General features: G+C 45.3%; 1 pseudogene across 1 annotated transcript in view; it reads left to right on the top strand.

Moving 5' to 3' along the window:
• LOC144137999 (fatty acid synthase-like) overlaps positions 1-13,849 on the top strand; it is a 64,379-nt pseudogene that overhangs the window by 24,784 nt on the left and 25,746 nt on the right. Inside the window, exons 11-17 of the transcript XR_013315795.1 lie at positions 421-624; positions 1,577-1,834; positions 2,622-2,838; positions 4,475-4,729; positions 6,663-6,836; positions 7,923-9,144; positions 12,304-12,458. The product of XR_013315795.1 is annotated as a fatty acid synthase-like (transcript). The remainder of the gene's footprint in view (positions 1-420; positions 625-1,576; positions 1,835-2,621; positions 2,839-4,474; positions 4,730-6,662; positions 6,837-7,922; positions 9,145-12,303; positions 12,459-13,849) is intronic.

The raw sequence follows: 13,849 nt of genomic DNA, 5'->3' as shown, positions 1-13,849 counted from the left end.
CAGGTAGGAAATGAAGCCTGGGAAACAGTAGGCGAATGCATATATCTTGGGCAAGTCATAGCTGCTGATCCAAATCATAAAAGATAAATTACCAGCAGAATAAGCATGGAGTTGGCTGCTTTCGTCTGTGGGCATACCGAGGACAACCTTTAGACCGGAAGTCCAATAGAAATACATAGTAGAAATTGAGCACTGGATCCCATCACAAGCAGTCTGCGGACAATCCAGCACTGATAATCGAGGATTCCAGGTTTTGCAGGGATTTGCGCATGTGGTGGAGATGTGGGCGCCACATATTCAACCAGAAGAGTAGGGAAAGCAAAAGCTGCGATGACACAAAAATGGCGTTGATAGGAGGATCTTCTCGATACCAGCCTAATGTGCCTATTTTCTGTTTCTTTTCACTTGTTCACAAAACAGGTGATCCACGACCCTAAGCCTCGTAGCAGTCGCTGGATTTCCTCCTCCGTGCCAGTGGACCGTTGGAACTAACCCTTCGCCCAGCTGTGTTGCGCCAAATACTTTGTGAACAACCTTGCTTCACCGGTGCTGTTCCGACAGTGCCTGGAGTTTGTTCCAAAGGACGCCATCTTGGTTGAAATCGCACCCCACTGCCTTTTGCAGGTTAGAAAATGTCGTTTATTAAGTTGCACGGCTACAAAGCAAACACTGAGCATGTGTGTGGGAAACCGGTAAAGATTACGTCGGCGAGTAAAGTTTCAAGCTTCCTGACAGTTGCATAAAGTTCCTTTCAAATGCTCTTTGGAGTTAGGGTAAAATGCATGATAGGTAGTTCCGGGATATCGACGTTATGGGTGGTAACCTTTCTAGATCAACCATTACTTTTCTGACAATATGTCGGCATTTGTCGATTCTGTTAAAGAGCAATCATTGCAACATTGCGAAGGAGAACCAGGAACGTAGGAAATGCATAAGCAACTCCATTTATTGCTTTTCGTGCACTAAATATTCTTTACCACTGTTCTAGCGAGTGCTGTTTAGCATAAAAAAGAATCCTTGACAATTTACAATCGAAACCGGTTATAGACAACCAAAATTAGCGTAGAAAGAAACGAAAACGGCTTCGTATAGCGCAAAAAACAACCACCGAAAGACGCAACTGGCGCTAGAAAGGAATGTAACGCGCGGGTATCTGAAGACCTTAATGCATGCAACGCAGTGTCTCTCTCTTGGTTTCTGCAAACGTTTGCAGTCTTACCTTTAGCAACTTTAATTGTTTTTGCGACGCAGAGATAGGGATTGATGCACGACACAAAATCATTCGCAGATGCTTTTGAATAAAAGTTGCTGGTTTCAGATGACAAAAAAGTTTCCTAATTCATTCCCGAAATTTGGATAGAGTACGGTGTGCCGCATCCTGTTTATTACCATTTATGTTACGGTGGCAATCGTAGGTGTAGGTGGGAGCATCAAAAAAGAACTGAAGGAATTCACGCTTCAGCGTACTCAGAGCACACACTTTCCTTTCTCCCAGTGCCCACACCCACCAGTGTCGCGCAGACCTCACATTCACGTGACACTCGCTCAGAGAATTTGTTCGCTTCGTCGCATGCAGGCCATCCTCAAGCGTGCCGTGGGTCCGAGCGCCACCTGCCTTGGATTGATGAAGCGGGACGCCGACAACGCGAACTTCTTCCTGGCCACGCTCGGCAAACTGCACACTCTGGGCTTCAATCTTGACGTGTCTGTGCTCTACCCGCCTGTTAGCTGGCCCGTGCCACGTGGCACGCCAAGCATAGCGCACCTCGTAAGCTGGGACCACTCGGACAGTTACTACGCGCCCGGCTGGCAGGACTTCGGAAGTACAGCGCAGGTCAGTCAGTAATAGTCGGCGTTCTTTTGTCTTTTCTTGTGAACGTTGAACATTGTATAGTATAAATTTAGTTGAGAACAAAATATTGGTTTCTCATAAAGTTTTAGCCGGGAGCTGAACTAACTTTGACTGCCTTGTTCGAGGAAAGGTCATGTAGGCAGGCTTATGGTGCTTTTCAAACTTTAATTCTGTCAATTCTATTCTTCAGCACATTCATTGTTTTGATTTAGTTTTGGAGATTTTTACAATCACCTATATATTACTCTTAGTAGTGCCATACTCATTGCATACATAGTTATTCTGCTATAAACAGACGCAATGACCAGCTAGCATTTTCAGCGCTGTATGGCGCCAGATAACCTTGCGACATTACGTCAACAGACTGCTACTACTACTTCTTCTGCTGCTGCTATTACTACTAGTTCTACTACTACTACTACTACTACTACAACTACTACTACTACTACTACTACTACTACTACTACTACTACTACTACCACGACTACTACTACTACTACTACTACTACTACTACTACTACTACTACTGCTATTACATTTTGGCGGTGCAGATATGGGCAAGTATTTGCTGGCCGCTTCGGTACTGTGGAAAAACGGAGGCATGGATAGATTGAGGGATATTTCGAAGGTGGTGTCGTGTTAAAAACTTTGAGCATTGCAAAATCATGCCACTCACCACATGAAAGTGGAGCTCTTTCGCGATTCAAAAACATCCCCTAAAGGGAGGTAGTATTGTAATCGCCAATACATTGGCTTTTATTATCTGCAGCTGCCAGATGAAGGGGTCGAAGTTGACGTGGAGGCCAACCAGGAAGACGAGTATTTGTCGGGATACGTTATGAACGGTCAGATTGTATATCCCGCAACCGGGTACATCGTGATGGTCTGGAAGTCTTTGGCGAGGCGGTGTGGTAGACGTTTCGAGGAGACGTCGGTACAGTTTGAAGATATGGTCTTTCATCAGCCCATTATACTCTCAGAAACCGGTAAGTTTTGGCCTTTAGAAATTATGTGTGAAATATTTTCCCCCGAATCCGATAATAAACTACCCGGTAGGAGTGAGGGATGACTTAACAATCTCGCAATGTTAGAAAAATATTCTGAAAGCGACTGCTATGAAAAAATACTGACTTCTCTTGCCAGTGCACACAAGAGGCTACAAAGAATATTATTGGCACGATACGATTAGCTGAGGTCAGAGCAGTCCTGGGAGTAAACGCAAGAAGAAATATCTTAACAGGCTGATGTATAGAGAAGTCAGCTTCGGAACGTAAGATTCAAGGTCTACGAACTTCACGGGCATTCGTTTATATGTGTAACAAAAAACCTTTACTTTATAAAGGAGACGATCCCTTACCCGTGTCCTCCTCAAGCTTTTCAATTTTACAGGTGCTTTTGGTTTCATGAAATCTTTCACGGAACCGTTTGATGTGTGAGTGTATCCTTATTCGAAGAATCCGTGAGATACACTGAGAGCCTTAGATCTTGAAAGCATGAGATCCTGGACATTTAGTTGGCTGCTGGTGGTCGGGTTTTCCGACTTATCGGGAGTAAGAAAGGGGTTGGACAAGAGCAAGGGTGAGGTGTGTTCACACTCTATTATGCATTATGTTATAATATAGAGTAGCAGGGCAAGCGTAGCAGTGGGCTGCAGAAAGTTAGATGGGCAGATAAGATCAAGAAGTTTGCGGGGATAAAGTGGTCGCAGTTAGCACAGGACCGGGGTAATTGGAGATTACTGGGAGAGGTCTTTGCCCTGCAGTGGGCGTAGATAGGCTGGTGACGATGATGATGATGATGATGACGACGATGATAACGTAGAGTGGCTGGTTTAAACAGTAGTTGCAATGAAAAGGGAGCAAAGGGGAGGGGGAATATATGACTAAGGTGAACAGAGTGAGGTGACCATAGATTCTGGTCTGCGAAGTGGTGCTTCTGCTTTGAATAGTTTAAGCTCTGAGGAGATTATTGTTGTGATTGAAAACAATACTGGTCATATCACAACCGTATCACAATATATGTTTGCAGTTTGTCGCAAACGGCGCCTGTATGTATTCATCTCGTCAGATGTGCGACTAGTATTTAGCTATGGGTCCGCACAGTGTTTATGCATAGTTATGTGTTTCTTCTTGCTGAATTAAGTGAAATTTCTGATAAGAAATAAATCCTGTACCGGAAAGTGACAGGGAGCGGACGATACGGTCTTACCAGAGGCCTAAAATGAAATTTGAAATTTGTTATGTTGCAAGTGCAGTTTTGAGTAGAATAGACTCCCCTCCAGACTAAGAAACTTCTCGAGGCAGGTTGACAGTCCGCGGTGATGATCATTCTCTCCGCATTAGTGAATGCTCATGAAGCGAACTCTTAAGCAATGCATGATCATTTGGTCGCGGTTGATCCAAAAGTTACGGGGATATACTTAGTAGTGATTCTCCCCTATTTCAATTGGCCGTTACAGTTTGTACAGCATCCATATAACAGACACCTGTATGTTTTCCGTGTATGTTCTTAATGACCAGACTTCAGCCCTGTGTATATGTTACCTGCAACCTCTACTACAATCAAGCAGCCATGCTGTTCGCTTGTGTGCAACTCAAGGAATGCTTTTCTGATCATTCGCAGGTTCGGTGCGATTCTTGGTGAATATAATGCACTCCTCAGGAGAGTTCGACGTGTGTGTGAATGGTGCTGTTGCTGCGACTGGCCGCGTTCGCTTGTCTGAAGAGGGTGGGAGCCTAGCTGGCCCCAGATCCCTGGTCACGATTGCCGACACAGTGTCGTATGATTTGGAAGCGAAGGATATCTACAAGGAACTGCGGCTCCGTGGATACGAGTACGACGCGCCGTTTCAGGCCATTCTCAAGGCGTCCACAGAGAGTAAGCATACTGCTACTTCGCACATTTGTTAGTCCTTTGGAGCACTGGAAACATGGTAGATATTGTAATGTATGCGTGCTAGACATTAGAATTGTCGCCAGTGATTTCGTAGAATAGTGAAAGTACCGGATATTGCCATTTTTGTTTGCATGAGGACAAAAAAGTCAGTGGAAGACAGCTAACCAACCGAAACAAACTTTCACAGCGCAGTGTCGATGCACCTTGGTTTGTTTGTTCTGGGAGTGCCATTGCATTGCCAACAAACTCGTTAGCGCAGACGTATCTGATAAGGCACCAGAAACTGTCACGCAACATCGCAATCGTGCAGCTGGTACCATAACTAGTGGTGTCCTTTCAGAGAAAAAGAGATTCTCTCTCTCTCTCTCCCCTCTCTCTCTCCCCTCCCTCTCTCTCTCTCTCTCTCTCTCTCAGCACCATTCCTCAAGAACAGATGTCTCGTTTTTTTTACTTTTTATAGACTTGCGTCCACTTCCGCGAATGATTTAGTATCATTTTTGGCAGTTTAAATTCTTTAATTGCTGTAGGGGTACTATTTTGTTGTGACTACATCCTGATTGTTCTAGCATCAACGTCAATTACCGTTTTCAGAACCTCACCTAAAGCGTTATTCGCGGGGCCAGGGTTACATTTCATAACGCCAAAAACCACCAAAAAAAAACAAATGCTTCGTCCGTCCTTTGGGCATGAAAGCACAAGGAAGAAAGCGTGATTGGACTTGGGGCAGTGCAACGGTAACTTCAAAGCGTAATTAAGCTGCAGAATGAAGCAAACCGGGCTTAAGTACTTTCCGTGCTTTTGCACCCTCTAAGGAACCAGCAAAGGGGTGCATGGTTTACACTCCGAAGCAATGCTCTTCGTCATGTCACTGCGACCCACTCGAGGATAGGAAACAGGCATCGTACAAATTTGCATGTGATCAGCGACGCAGGGTGATAGCAGTGCGGGCGATCACTGCAGTGCTGCGAAAGAGTTGTGCGCGGGCGCTGTCTCGGTCAAGCCTCCGTATCATTGGTTAGCAGCAGCGAGGAGTCTTGCTAGAGCCAAGTGGGTGTTGTAGAGCTGCAGAGCGAAGAAAATGGTGTAAGGCAGGGTTCAGGCTGTTGCCGCAATGGTCGTAATAACTTTAAAGAAACAGCGCCATTTCACGTCTCAGCCAAGCGAACTGCGGGACACGCCGTTTATTTACGTCCATAGATGACGATATGGTTTTTGCGTCGGTACTCTGATTATAGCCTAAGCCCTTCGACGTTTCCGTGCTTCTTTATCGTTTCATAAGGTACTCGGAAACGCTGCGTTAGAGGACTGGTTTTAGCAGCCGAGCTGTTGTAGCTCGAGCCTTTTCGCCCGTTAGGCTGTAGGCCGTGCGTTACTTAGGGGAAGACGCAAGTTGCCAGACCACCGATAGAGGGCGCAGTGGTCTCACACGACGGGTTCCGCTCAGGAGGACTCCATGCAGGAGGAAGCCTCCCGCTCCTGATGTTTAGCTGCCCATTCTTTTGCGCGAAAGGTAGAATTTGCGTGGCGACGGCGCTCCCATTCATCTGCCGTTTACGTATGAGGCGACACAAAAGTACCACATCTCTGCTGTTTCAGCAGGTTTCACAGTGGGTGGAATCTGGTTTAAGTTTTTTTGTTCGGGACGAATTTGAAAGGACGTTAGGCCGAATTGGTCTTTTTTTGGGCGGTGCTCAGAAGAAATGATATAAACACTAACTTGTCGTTCAGCTGCGTCATTTTTGCCTTTGTAGGAGAGAATCGTCTTTCCTGAGGGCTTTGGCTGAGAGATTTGGCGAAGGGACTCTGCTTACAAACAATCTCAAACAAATGTTTTGTGAGAATGCTCGCATAGATGCGTGAGCGTCATGTAGTGATTCACTAAATGGTGCTGATCAATTCTTTTGTTTTATTTCAGATTTGTGCGGCAGGATTAAGTGGGAGGGCAACTGGGTGGTTTTCCTCGACAGCATGATCCATTTTACTTACCTCACGAATCCGCATCGGGCGATGCGATTGCCGCTCAAAATCAAGTCCTGCCGCGTGAATACGAAGCTTCACGCTCAACTAACGGAAAATACTGGAGACGAAGGTGTGTATTACACGCACGCAGGCACGCGCGCACAGACGCAGATGTGCCCACGCGCACATCAAAACCTTCAGGATTTCAGCAACGCTTTCCTCCTATCTATATTCGTATACCGAATAGGCGTGTACTTCTTATTACAAATATGTACTCAATTATTCTGCACGTTGTGCACTTTATTCTTAATAATTTGCGACAGTGTAATCTGTGATTGCTCTTGCAAATTATGTGACATGTGGAGCAAATATAGGTGTGGAGCAAATACCGGCGCCGGCAGACCGCTATTCTGGAGGTCGTAGGTTCGGATCCCACCCGGTGGGCATTTTTTCACCACTTTGCTTCTGACTCAAAAAATTCTTCATCTGTTTCTATGCTTTCCGAGGTTTTCTTGACTGCCAACCCTGTCTGTCTTATTGCACCGAGACCCTCATTTCCCATTTTCTGATTCGCTATATATATATATATTTATATATATATATATATATATATATATATATATATATATATATATATATATATATATATATATATATATATATATATATATATATATATATATATATAGAGAGAGAGAGAGAGAGAGAGAGAAATAAGAATTGGCAGTCAAGAAGACCTCGGAAAGCAAAGGGGAGGATGTAGTAGCTCAAGATAAAGAATTTGGAAAATAAGATAGTAGAGAAAAAATGCCCGCCAGGTGGGATCCGCACCCACCACTTCCAGAATACCGGTCTGGTGCTATAACCACTACGCTGCCGGCGGGGCTACTTTATCCTCCACTTTCTGGGGTATTTATGTTCAGGTGGTTTTGTTTCGTGCGCTTGGGGGTGGTAACCATATATATATATATATATATATGTTTGACTCAGGATTAAAAACAAAAACAGTGGTTTACTGACGTTTCCACTGGAGAACCAGTGTCGTGTCTGACCTCCTTCCTTGGCTACCAGTCAAAGCTTCAAACCAAGGTGGCAAATTCAAATCGGCATACGCGGGTCACTGCAATATTCGATCATTAACTCTGTTATGGCTCATAAATGTTCGTAAAGGCGTGCAAGACATGCCGTTCATTTCTCATCCTGTTTTTTTTTTTAGGTGTGACCATTGCCTGCTCGAAGCGAGACAAAACTTCCCGAGCTGGAGGAGTGGACATGCGAGGCATTGAAACGTGCGTGGCCCCCCTACAAGCAGTCCAGGAGGAACCGCTTCTAGAGGAGTACAAATTTGTGCCATTTTTCGACGACCACGACACCGTTTGTGAACGAGAGAAACGTGTGCGCGAGTACGTGGAAGTATGCTCCGCGCTCACGAAGAGTGTGCTCGAATCATGTTCTGACTACGGGAACGCGGTCGATGTATTGAGCGGTGTCAAAATTGCATCGGAGCATGTAGTGAATCGCTACCTCGAAGAACCTGCGGATAATCACGGTTTACTTAAGCTCCTCGTCGCTATTCACGAAAGAACAAAGGGATCTGCGTGCTCCCTTGCCGAGACTGTACAAGGGGCGATGGGGGCCCACAGGAAACTTCTGGAAGAGGACTTTGTCAGCACTGCACTGCTTGGAGAGGACCCATTGCGGCATTTGCTGGACGTGGTGCTAGAAAATATGCCCTCTAAAGAAATAAGGGTTTTAGAGGTAGTTGGCGATGGAAGCGAATATACCCTGTCACCGAGTGTTAACTCATTCCTTCACAAGTCCGGCTTGGTGCTGCTAACAAATTTTGTCATTGCACACGCTTTGCCAAACTTTTCCTTGCCACCTCACACTTCAGAAGGAACTAGGACTATTGCTTTGGACTGGCGTTCTCAGCGCGAAAACCATCTGCCTCAGTCCAACCTTATCCTGGCTCGCGTGAGCCACACAGCACCAATGTGCCTTGACACAATGAGTGAAGTGATTTCTTCGGCATGCAAAGAAGGTGCCTTTGTACTCCTCGCTGTACGCACGTCATTGATACCGGCCGAAAGGTTTCTGTTCATGGCCGGAAAACAAACGTTCCAAGTTCAAGTGCCGGAAGATGTGGAGAGAGCATTTCGTGCACGCGGTTTCATATCCGTGGGACTCAAGTCTGACCGGATTAATGCGCTGATGCTTCTGAGGAAAAAAACAAGCGGGGATGATGTATCCCGGCAACATGTGATTAGGCTGAACAATAACAAGTTCGACTGGGTACAGAATGTAGCGCAGGTGGCACGAGAGCACCAAAATGGACAATCTGGACACAACGTTTGGCTCGTTTCAGAAGACGGGAGCACCAGTGGTGTCGTGGGTTTGATGAAATGCCTCCACGATGAGAGCCCTGGAAATCATTTCAGGTACGCAGTATGGTGTGCCACTCACGCTTATTACGTTACCTACAGTGACGCTTTCTGGTGTAGAAGGCGTTGCCTATCCGCGTTTTCTTGAGTTGTGCTAAGTGGTTATTGATACGAAATATGCACGGAAGGGCAGGCGTTATGTCTATTTTCTCTCCGTGTCGCGGAACGTCCATCATGCTGCATAGCTTATGCAGTGCAATGATGATGATAGTGGTCTGCTATGTTCCTGAAGCTAGCATTCCTTTTCTATGAAATTCCCCACACTCCGTAAACACTTTTCTCAAATCAATATCAGGCAGAACCAACTAGCCTGATTTGTAGTTTCTTTAAACCTACCCGTGTTTGGTGTTGTATAGGAACAGAGCATTCAACGAAGTTTTGCTTCAAGTACGTCCTCGTGTTCTGCCGTCGGTTTCGTAGCTATTTGTACAAAGATCGTTTTAAAGGGACACTGAAGTGATTGTAACCATTTCGGTATTACTCGCGCAAATTGTAATCTGGATTCTTTAGGCCCTGATTCACCCCTCTCGCCGCCTTTACTCGACTTTATGCAGCAGAAAAAATCAATTCAAAATTACTGTCCTCCTCTCTGCATCCTCCTTGCCCATTTCCTCGGACGTTACACATGACGTCAAAACAAGATGGCTTGGCTTGACTGTGCTGCTGCACGGCTCGCCGACACTCCGACAGAATTAGTTGGCCCAGCGTTTAGGCGGCCGGCGGCGATCGCGTCATCGTAATTTGCTGGCTTAATTGAAACCAAGATACGGCACGTTTTCTCCAGGAAGAACGTGTCTTTGTTATGTTAGTTTGTAAACTGTGTAAAGCTCTAAGTCCAAGTATCCCTACACAAGCGCACATGCGACGCTTCGCTGATTGATACGCCAGTAGAAAAAATCTAAGGCCAATCAAAGGCGAGAAAAGAGACAGCGAAGTTAATATAGGTACTGAGGAACTAGAATCAACCAACTCTTTTATTCTACAGCAAATCACCAGGGTGCGGGAAGGTCTTTTTACGCTGAGTGAACTAGCACAGCGGTCGGCAGCACAACCACACATCTGCGAACGCTCTTCGGTCTGAGGAATGCGGTCGCTAGACACGAGATAATGGGAGAATTTGGGGACGCTTACTGCACGAGCGCTATACAAGAAATAGTAACCTAACCTGCCTAAAATGCTAAAAATAAAAATATGAAATCGATATGCAATATATACTTTACATTTCTGCGCCTGGCATCGCTGGCTTGCTAGATTTTTTTGCAAATGGCAAGTTCGGATCCCCGATAGCACAAGTTCTTTATGTGAAATAGCTATATTTGTTTTTGGGCAGTGTTTTCTATACTGGATTCACCTTTTTTGCGATGTAACGTTCATTGCTTCACGAGCGAGTTCATAGAACGCGTGCAGACTGTCACTGGCGCGCTTCCGAGTTCTTGTTGTTGTGGTGTTGCCATAACCACAGACTGCTTGAGGGCACAGTCCCGAACAAGCCGACCCTTGGCCTGGTGCAAACACGCCTTTTACGATACAGGCACACAGCCAGGCAATTTCCGAGATGGAAGAAAAGCCCATCGCATTTGAGCGTCTGCGGAGACACGGAGGACTGCGTACGCTTCGACTAGTAATTGTTGGGATTCGAAGCCGCGCTGGCAGGCTTACCTCACGCAGTTTACAGCCGAGAACATTGCAGATGCGCGGTATGCCGATTACCGAGCCATCGAGAATGCCCGTCCAACGATAACGTTGGATGCCAAGCGTGTTGGTTCACAGAACGGAAACCGAAACTGGTTTGAATTCTAATCTTCGACATCGTCAAATCCCGTAGCACCTTGTATTGACGTCACTGCTCTTGGCACAGCCGCCGCAAACCGTGCTTGGTAGTTTTTTTTCTTTCAAAATTTATAAGAGAATAATCGCTTTATCAAGCGGATAATCTACGAAAACTGTGTTTTTTTAGCAGTAAACGAACTGCAAGCAAAAACAGGAGCTTGACAAGTTCACTTCAGTGTCCCTCTAAGGGTTGTTATTTTCATATAATGGGGGCTTAGGGGATAAGGCATTCTGCAGATGAGCATAAGGAAGCGCGTTTTAAACCGGCCGAGGTGGCTGCTGTTCAGATGGTTGTGCAAAGAAAAACTCCTGTGTGTCGAGATTTCTACACACGTTAAATATTCCTGGGTGGCTCAATTATTCCGGACACCTCCACTAGGGTGCAGCCTCAAAGCACAAGTCTTGCTTCGGCGGATTTCGCCCTAAATTTTATGAACATCTTGGGTCAAGTATAAGATGCTGGATACATGGTATGCCGTTTTCTTGTACTGGGGTAAGCACATATAAAACAGTGTTTTGCAAGAAAAATTCTTTGATCTTTTTTTTTCAGGAAAAACTTATAATTTACTTCCGCTGTATAGGATAATCATAAAGCGTTAATGTGATTCGTATGAATACAGGATGACTCTTGTTAAAATATTTCGTTCCTTGGTGTGCAGGAGGCAAGATGTTTTGCATGTAGCATTTTTAGTGACGCTGTTAGTTTAGGTAATCACTGGCCATGGGCAGTTTTAATTGTGGGTGTGCATGTTCTGTTACTTATTGTGGGTATGTAATTTCTGCTAAAGGGTGTTTATAGTTCTGCCATCAGTGTATTCAGTCTGGCGCATTAACAAAGATATGAATGCAAACTTGTTGGCGGTGGGAACCCTGGAAGTTCATGCAGAAACGAGTTCAGAAAATACTGCTTAACTTCCATCGTAGAAATTAATGTTTCTTTCATTCAGTTCCTTCCCTTCGTCACGAATTTTTTATTGCCTCCTGTATTTTATACCCTCATCTTTTCCAGTACCTTTTACGTGATTCGTCAAAGCGGTGCGCCGGGAACGGCTTTTTTTTGCCATTACGAAGATGACAGGGCCACCCTGATCACCACATATTTAGCTATTAACACTGTACAGATGATTACCAGGTTTACTGCTGGTTCAGCATGGCACGTTGCCGGGCCTAATGTGTTTTTCTGGTCTTCCCAATGGGAAATATTGCACGTAGTATTCCTCAATGGGGCTTCTCACAGCGCGTTTGAAAAAGCAGCCTTACATTTTTCCGATTTTACACATAGCATTCGCCACCCACACTGTACCGTGCCACTTTATTTTGCTTCAGGTGTGTGTTCGATGCAAGCCTTACAAAGTCGTCGGAGGAAATGGATTTCAGCCCAGTCAACGAGGCGCACAAAGCGTTGGTGCAACGAGATCTCACCATGAACGTATATCGTGACGGGCAGTGGGGGTCATTCAGCTTCCTGTCAACACCGTCGTGTAGGTATCTTGGATTGCTATTCAATTGGTGTTCACGGGTCGTGCTGGTTTGAAGGTGCATTGGGAAATGAAAAGGTAGATTTTTTTTTTATTTCGATGGAACGATTCTAGGTGAAGTCAAAGAGGGGATGTGTCGCAGGCTCGTAGAGTTTGTGCTCTGGGACATCTTGGGATCCGTTGGTGTCCAAAAGGTAACCATTGTGGGAAAAGAAGGATAACGGGTGTGAGTCCCCGAGGGGGTGAAGGGTGCAGGCTCATGGCTCTATAGCTCGTGCGGGACGGCTTTGAAGAGAATAGTGAGCAATAAGGGAAAGCGTAGAGCATCCAGTATACAAGCATTCGGTGTATGGGGAGAGGTAGTTAGCACAAGGAAAAAATTTTTCAAACAGGTGGATTTCGGACAGCACCAGATTAAAGGGTGAAGGTCGGTGAGGGTGGCACGAGTGATAGGCACATTTAGATGGCAGCGCTGGATTACAACATTGACAATGAAGACAAAGGGGTTTTGCTAATATAAAGTTCTGATAGCATCAATAGAGTTTTGTACGGCATGTATGACAGCAGGATGGTAACTGCGGACTGCTGGCCATATTTCCGTGATACATCTCCTAAATAATTGTGTTTTTATAAAGTCATTACCAGTACGGTGGCGGAAGTATCGGCGCTCAATTGCCTCGGAGCTTTCTTGTTTTGACTGAAATATTTGCCTTTGAGCAATGCCAAGGTGAACGCAAGCGTTTTTTTTTTCGCAAGAGGAACCAGCAGCCACGCTGTAGCATTTTTAATAAGAACGATAGGTGCTTTTGTGTGATATTTGTTGCAGCAATTGCACCTTATTTAAAAGAACTAGACCACGACAGACATGCAAAGGAGGCAACGAAGCTCGTTTCTTGGTGTTATGGTAAAATGATTGCATTTTTGTTCCTCAGTACTCGCATAAAGCCTGAAAAGGATTCTGCAATAGTTATCCGTAAAAGGTGACAAAGAAGCTCGTTGCCTAATATTTTTTGAAGGGAAGCGGCAGCTCATCCAACCGGATCCGACAAGAAGTAGACAAACACTTGCGCTTACTACGAGCCATATTGTTTCGTTGAATCGGGCATGCAACTTCATAAAGGCGGGTAGAACCCAATAAAACAGGAAGAAAAACTGTAGGCTGAGGAGATGGAAAACAGAAAAACAATCTAAATACGGCCAGCAACGGTAACGAACTGCGAAACATGGTTAAAGGGGCCATGCAGACAAAATATGAGTTTGTTTTATGCGAAAGATTTCGTGCTTTTGAGTGCCCCCAGAGCTTGTCCGGCAGCAAACGATGCCGTATTCACTGATAAAGTAATCAATTTCACTCAAAATTTTGATTCTCCCAGTAAATCGTGTGTTTTCGTGAC

This window comes from Haemaphysalis longicornis, unplaced genomic scaffold, assembly GCF_048455015.1.
Source record: "Haemaphysalis longicornis isolate Haplotype H1 unplaced genomic scaffold, Haemaphysalis longicornis Haplotype H1 scaffold_5, whole genome shotgun sequence".
Lineage (NCBI taxonomy): Eukaryota > Metazoa > Arthropoda > Arachnida > Ixodida > Ixodidae > Haemaphysalis > Haemaphysalis longicornis.
Note: the sequence above shows the minus strand (reverse complement) of the source record. Positions and strands in the feature narration are given on the sequence as shown.